Here is a 6,544-nt window from a genome sequence, read left to right on the forward strand (position 1 = left end):
CTTTGGCTTTAGGTCGTAGCTTTCCAGTAGAATGTATATTCCCTGCCCCTCACCCAAGTCATTGCCAATGATCACAATTATCACTCAACTTAAAACTTCCTCTCAACTTCTGCCTGCAACTCAAAAGTGCTGAGTTACTATAAATGTCCACTAGAACATCAAAACCACACTTGTAGTCTGTATTCAGTGGGAGGACCATTATTCTGATCACATACAGGCTTCCAAACAAAGACGTTTTAGGCATACACAGCCTACAGAGGCGACTTGGGTAGGAGCTGCTGTGGTGAAAATGTTTCACATTTGTAAACTCTTGTTCTTGAGGATATAATCATTTCAGATATTTTAAAACGTCAACAAAGGGCAGAAACTAATTTGAAGGAAGGGTGTTATAATAGATGATGACAACCTTGAAAGTCTATGAGTGGAGCATCATCAATAAGAATTTACTGAACATAAGGCCTTGTTACCTTTTGAGGCTGCCAATATAATTCCCACCCATTTAATGGGGAGACAGAATATATTTATGAAGAGGTAAATAACTATTCAGGACCACTGGTTCGGAATTCTTTACGTGCAGTCGGTGAATATTTATGTAGATGAATGGGAAGAATTCTACACAGAACGTGTAAAATGGCAGATTTCGGTGTCAACTATAATCATTTATGTAATTCAATTAATATGGGTGAAATTGATCAACTATAAACAAGCTTGGATAGATATGAAAAATTAATATGTTATTCAAATAAGAATTGGTGCAAATAAAATCATTCTAAACATATGATCCAAAACCACATCAGACACCACGCATAAATAAAATTAGATTTTAGTTTCTCCTCTAAAACCTGCTTATTTGATATTTTAATATCAAATGAAAATGGACTATGGACATGAGCAAAATACATTATTTTAGCAGAGAAAGCATAAGTGAGAAGTAAGAAAAAACAACTGCAAATGTTATTATTTTAGAATTTTGGATTTAGTATATGAATATTTAATGATTTTTAAAAAACGATTCCTAACCAGGTAGCTCAGTGGTAAAGAATCCACCTGCCAAGCAGGAGACATGACTTTGATCTCTGGGTCGGAAAGATCTGGTGAAGAAAGGAAATGGCAACCCTCTCCAGTATACTTGCCTGGGAAATCCCATGGACAGAGAGGATCCTGGTAAGATACAGTCCACACAGTAGCAGAGAGTCAGACATGACATTGGGGCTAAACACTTAGCACTAAACACGGTAGCACTGAAGACTTAAAATGCAAATAAGAAGGCAAAATCATTTGCATGTTATTTTCATTTTGATCACTAGATGGCAGCAACATATTTAAAAATTTCATTTGGGTCACTAGAGGGCAGCGAAATAATGACAAAAATGACAAATGAAATGCCACTTGTACAGCAATAAGGGTTTTTACTTTTAAATCCTGAACACCCTATCTCCTTTTCTCAAATGTTCTGCATTAACCATCAATACCTATCTGCAACAGAAAACGTGGTGAGAGTCTTACATATTTCTGAGAATTTTCACAGCCAAATGTGAAGCCAGGCTTCTCTGGTGGCTCAGCAGGTAGACAATCAATCTGCAAGAGACACAGGAGATGTGGGTTTGATCCCTGGGTCGGGAAGATCCCCTGGAGAAGGGAATGGCAATCCACTGCCGTATTCCTGCCTGGAGAATCCCATGGACAGAGGTACAGTCCGTGGAGTCACACAAGGGTCGGACATGACTAAGCAACTAACAGGTTCACTTTGCGAAGCCTATGAGTTAGTAGTTGCTACACTAAAATCGAGACCTATGAGAAATGAGCTTTTTACAGCCCTGTTCAGTCTTCTGGAGGCCTGGGGGCAAGGTACACAACACTGCCCGGATACATGACCTCAGGCAAGTTAACTTCTCTCGGCCTCAGTCTCCTATCTGTGAGCAGGAATGATAATAGTACCTGCTCAGAGGGTTATTTTAAGAATTAAATGAGTTAATACACCTAAACCTCTTCAGTACCTTTTCTAGCATGTAACAAAACTTTGGGCTTCCCTGATAGCTCAGTTGGTAAAGAATCTGCCTGCAAGGCAGGAGACCCTGGTTCACTTCCTGGGCCGGGAAGATCCCCTGGAGGAGGGCATGGCAACCCATTCCAGTATTCTTGTCTGGAGAATCCCATGGACAGAGGAGCCTGAGTGGGCTACAGTCCAAGGGGTTGCAAAGGTCGGACACAACTAAAGTGACTTAACACTAACCATCACCTTCTGTGAGTTAATTTTACTTCAACTAAGAAAAAATTCTAATGGCTTCTTCAGTACCTAAAATCACGCTTCTTTCTTTATGTAAGGTCATGAATCCATATCTTAGCAATTCAGATGATGCTTGGGAGTTACTGCAGTGAGCTCCCCTAACGAGTTTCCTCTGTGCTTGGCATTAGGGAAAATGCTCTTTGCAAACAAGGGTGATAACTCTTGTCACATACTTTTCAGCAGGAAAAACAAGCTGTGGCCACATTGAAAACAAGCATAAAGCTAGAAGGAGTGATTTGGGGAAGGCTCAGAAAATGTTTCTGGAGGAAGGTTCTATTCTGAATTTCTACACCTGAGCTACTGAGAACACGTATGATTAGCAAAACATTCAAAGACTAAACCAAAATAGACAGGTGGGGAACCGTGATGGTCATTCTGTTTTGCTGACTTAGCAATGTTGGCAGAATAGAGTCCCTTGGAGTGCTCCGTAAAGTGGCAAATCTATCCTCATGGTAAGTATGGAAAGTCTCTTGCCATGAAATTAATCTGGGGTTTGTCTGGGCACGACATAAAATCAGAATCCTGAATGAGGTGCACAAGTCATCCGTCCAGCGGGAGGCAACTCAGCTCCAACCGTACAAAGGAAATAAAACAGTCAAGGCATGAATCCGGGATCCAGGAGATGACGAGAGAGCCAGTTAAGTCCTTTAGATTTGCAAGCATTTAATGGCAGCCGCTTGACGGCTTGACCAGGCAGATAATCACAGGTAATCAGCAGGGTAAGAGGGAGAGTAACCGTGCAGGCCCAGGGGACCACGTGCACGGCAGCGGCGTAGAAGCCAGTGAGTTAAAAGCTAATTTTAGCCAGGTGAGAATCGACTGTGTGCAGTAAACAAGGAGTCAGATTCTCCCTTGTATTTAAGTTATTCCCAGGTAGAGCAGCCTGGAAGCTCAGGAAAAATATTTTGGACATTAAATGTTTAAGCATGTCCATGTATTTCTACCATACTCCCTCAACTCATGTGAAATCTGGGTGGTTCCAAACACGTTTGTTCAAGGGAAGTCATTCCCCCAAGGGCACTTGAATCCCTTGAAAGTATATTACAAATGGAAGTGCTTGAAAATACCAGGCAACTTGGACTTAAAGAATTCGCCCTTCTCACTCCTGTGTGTGAGATTAGTTTAATGGGACATAAGACTCCGCTGCAGCGACCTGTCACGGGTAGGGAGATTGTACAAGCCCAGCAGAGAAGGTAGAAGGGTGGGTTCCAGCCCAGGAAAGAACTGAGAACCAAGCAGGAAAAGGTGCAGTTAGAAAGTTTAGCAATAAGGAAACTCTTGTCCAGTGACGACTTGGGGCTCGGGTTCTTGCACCAGGAATTAATTTTAAGAGTTAACAAGGTAACTTGTCAATTCTATCTGTAATGTAAGTAGGTGTGTGTGTGTGCATATGTGTGTATGTGGGATGACCAGTGGGGGCAAAGAGATTTTAGGAGGGTAAGGACGTTGTCTTGTGATACTGCAGAGGACCCAGTACTCAGCACAGTTATCTGGATCACAGAGGCTGAGAATTATCTGTCGAATGAAAGGAGGAATGAATGGACGGATGGACAGGTGGACAGATGGAGGAGGCAGAGGGAATCCGAAAACAATGCATGCCGGTCTAAGTCCACGAGCTGGCGGGAACTCTGTGCTTATCCTCAGAGGGGCAGGGAATGACAGACCGAGGGGCTTGGACGAAAGAGCAGTTTCTGCTGCCACCCAGGCGAGTCTGCCCAGAGAATGGCAGGGAGGGGCGGGCAGAGATAGCTGTTTTATATACACCCAAACCTCATCATCTGCAAATTCAGATGGGTAGAGAAGAGACATATTTTAAGAGATATAAAAGGAGATTCTCTACCAGAACATTTATCTCTTAGCACCCATGCTTCTCGTATGCAACTTGAAGGTAGCTGGCAACGAGCCTGTGACTCTGGAATCTGGCAATACGAACCGGCACAGTTTAATGCTAGTGCTTGAACTTTTATAAATTTGCCTTTATTTTCTTATTTGTGATTTTTTGTTCTCCTTTTCCTTCACCTTTGTGCCCACTGCTGTTCCACACACGTTATAAAGATAATTCTTTAACTCAAATACTTGTGGTGGGGCCAGAAACAAGCCAAGTGTGACAGTTTCGAAAATTCAATAAACAGTTTCAACTGGCACATTCTGCCCCACCCCAAGCAAATTGGTAAATGTCCCGCCCTCCATAAACAACATAGACAAATACACCCTATATGTCTCACACACTTGTAGTTACTACTTGGAGCTTACTTTACAGTATAGTGGAGTATTTGAAGAAAAAAAAAAACGTTTACCCAGACAGTGAATTTACCGGAAATCAAACTTGAGTTATCTCCTGATGGATGGGGAGGTGCATGAGAAATGGTACTGGGCAGCTGAATTTGTAACTTGAAGTGTAAATCTCTGGTTGCCTCTATAATTTTTTTTTTTTTTATTTAAAGAAGTATTTTAATGATATTTCATCAGAGATCTGATTTATTTCTTTCAGTTTGTTTTCTCTAACAGAAGGCCTGTTGTCAAGATCGTGAGGTGTACTAAGCCTCTTGCCCTTAGCAGCTTAATTGATATGAAACATTGATTAGGCCCCAGGAGGGCTGGGGAGTTTCAGAGGAATTATGAAATAACCATAGGGAGCAAAGAAGAAAGTTCGAGCTTGCTAAGAATGGAGCGGTTTTGGCTAGGCAAAAGCATTCAATATTTGACGTATAATTTTATTTTACTTTTTTTAGAGACTTTTTTTTTTTAATGTGTATTGTTTTCTAAAGTCTCTGTTGAATTTGTCACAGCACTGCCTCTGTTCATGCTTTGGCTTTTTGGCTGCAAAGCACATGGGATCCCAGCTCCTCGACCAGGGATCAAACCCTTACCCTCCTCCCCACCCCACCCTGCAACACTGGAAAACGAAGTCCCAACCACTAGACCACCAGGGAAGTCCTTTGATGTACAATTTTGAAAGTATACACAAGTGACTAAAAAATCTTTTTCTTTAAAGGATTTCATGCTTTCTGAAAGCTGTTACGTGTCAAGAATGAAAGATATAGAAGTAGTTGAGGGGCTACCTGGAAGCATCACAGAGGAGGAAAAAAATGGAAAGAAGGAACGAACCTTCAGACATTACTCAAGAGAAATTGTGCCAAGTGTGGCTACGACTGCTGAGAGGAAGGCCTTATCGGGCATGGCCAAGGTGCCCTGCACACTGGGCACGAAATACGTGGTAAATAGTGATATCAGCATCATTGGGAAAAGGAAGAAATAGCAGAACCAAGGGCAAACACAACCTGCAAAACCTGGCCCTGGGCCTCCTGGGCCTCCAGGTCAACAGTGACTCCAGACTCTGGCTGACGTAGCCACAAGGGCCCAGTCTTAGAAGACGAACCACCAACACAAAATTTCTAAAAATAAAATTTATACTCACAGCATTATGCCACTGTATATGCTATAAAATATAAATAAAGTGGAAATTTTCAGGGGGCGAAAAAAATCACTATGAAGAGAAACATTCTTGTGTTTTTTCCCTACTCCGGAGCAGTCCCTCACGTGCACCAGCATATGCGTGCACCGCACGTGGAAGTGGCTGGTCGGGAGCCTCGCACGAGCAGGATCAGCTCAGCCAGACCCCTGCCAGCCCACCAGCTGCGGTCTGTTCTATAGTTCCTCACCTCCGGGGGCGCCTGCTGCATCCACTGTCTCCGCGAGTGGGGATGAGCTGAAAGTAGAAAGGATAGCCATCACAGGTGTTAGAAAAACAGTGCAAACAGGCCCTGCTGTGACTTGTGAGAAGTGTAGCACGTGGTTTCGACTGACCAGTTTTGACCTTGGGTTCATTTGTTTTTTTTTTGACTTGGTTATAAACTCTTTTAGCATCATTAAAGATGACAAAGGAACAAAACAAGAAAGAGAGGAAAGAAAAAGACATCCCATCACATCAAAGGATGTTGGCTATACCGTTCCTTTTTTCCCTTAAAATATTAACGTGCGGAAATTTATTCATCCACGTGTATATTACGTTCCCTGCTCAAGTGGAAGAGAAAGAGAGAGAAAGAAGAAGGGAGAGGAAGAGGGGGAGGAGAAGAACAGGAAGGAAAGAGACAGGGAGGCACTGAGAACAACGGAGGTGGTTTGTACAGAGCAACTGAAAACGCTGCGGCCTGTAAAACAGGCAGTTTTGGTGAAGCGGTAAAGCAAACACACATAAGTAATATGAAACAACAAAGTGTAAAGACAGTGCCGTGGAGCTTCAACGTCAGGTGCCGT

At 42.7% G+C, this 6,544-nt stretch overlaps 1 long non-coding RNA gene across 1 annotated transcript; it reads left to right on the forward strand.

Moving 5' to 3' along the window:
- Positions 1–713: 713 nt before the first annotated feature.
- LOC145508973 (uncharacterized) lies at positions 714–5,771 on the forward strand. Its single transcript, XR_014055750.1, has 2 exons — positions 714–1,164; positions 5,283–5,771. It is a non-coding gene; the product is annotated as an uncharacterized LOC145508973 (long non-coding RNA).
- Positions 5,772–6,544: the final 773 nt, after the last annotated feature.

This window comes from Giraffa tippelskirchi, chromosome 6, assembly GCF_054371585.1.
Source record: "Giraffa tippelskirchi isolate mGirTip1 chromosome 6, T2T-mGirTip1v1.2.pri, whole genome shotgun sequence".
Classification (NCBI taxonomy): Eukaryota; Metazoa; Chordata; class Mammalia; order Artiodactyla; family Giraffidae; genus Giraffa; species Giraffa tippelskirchi.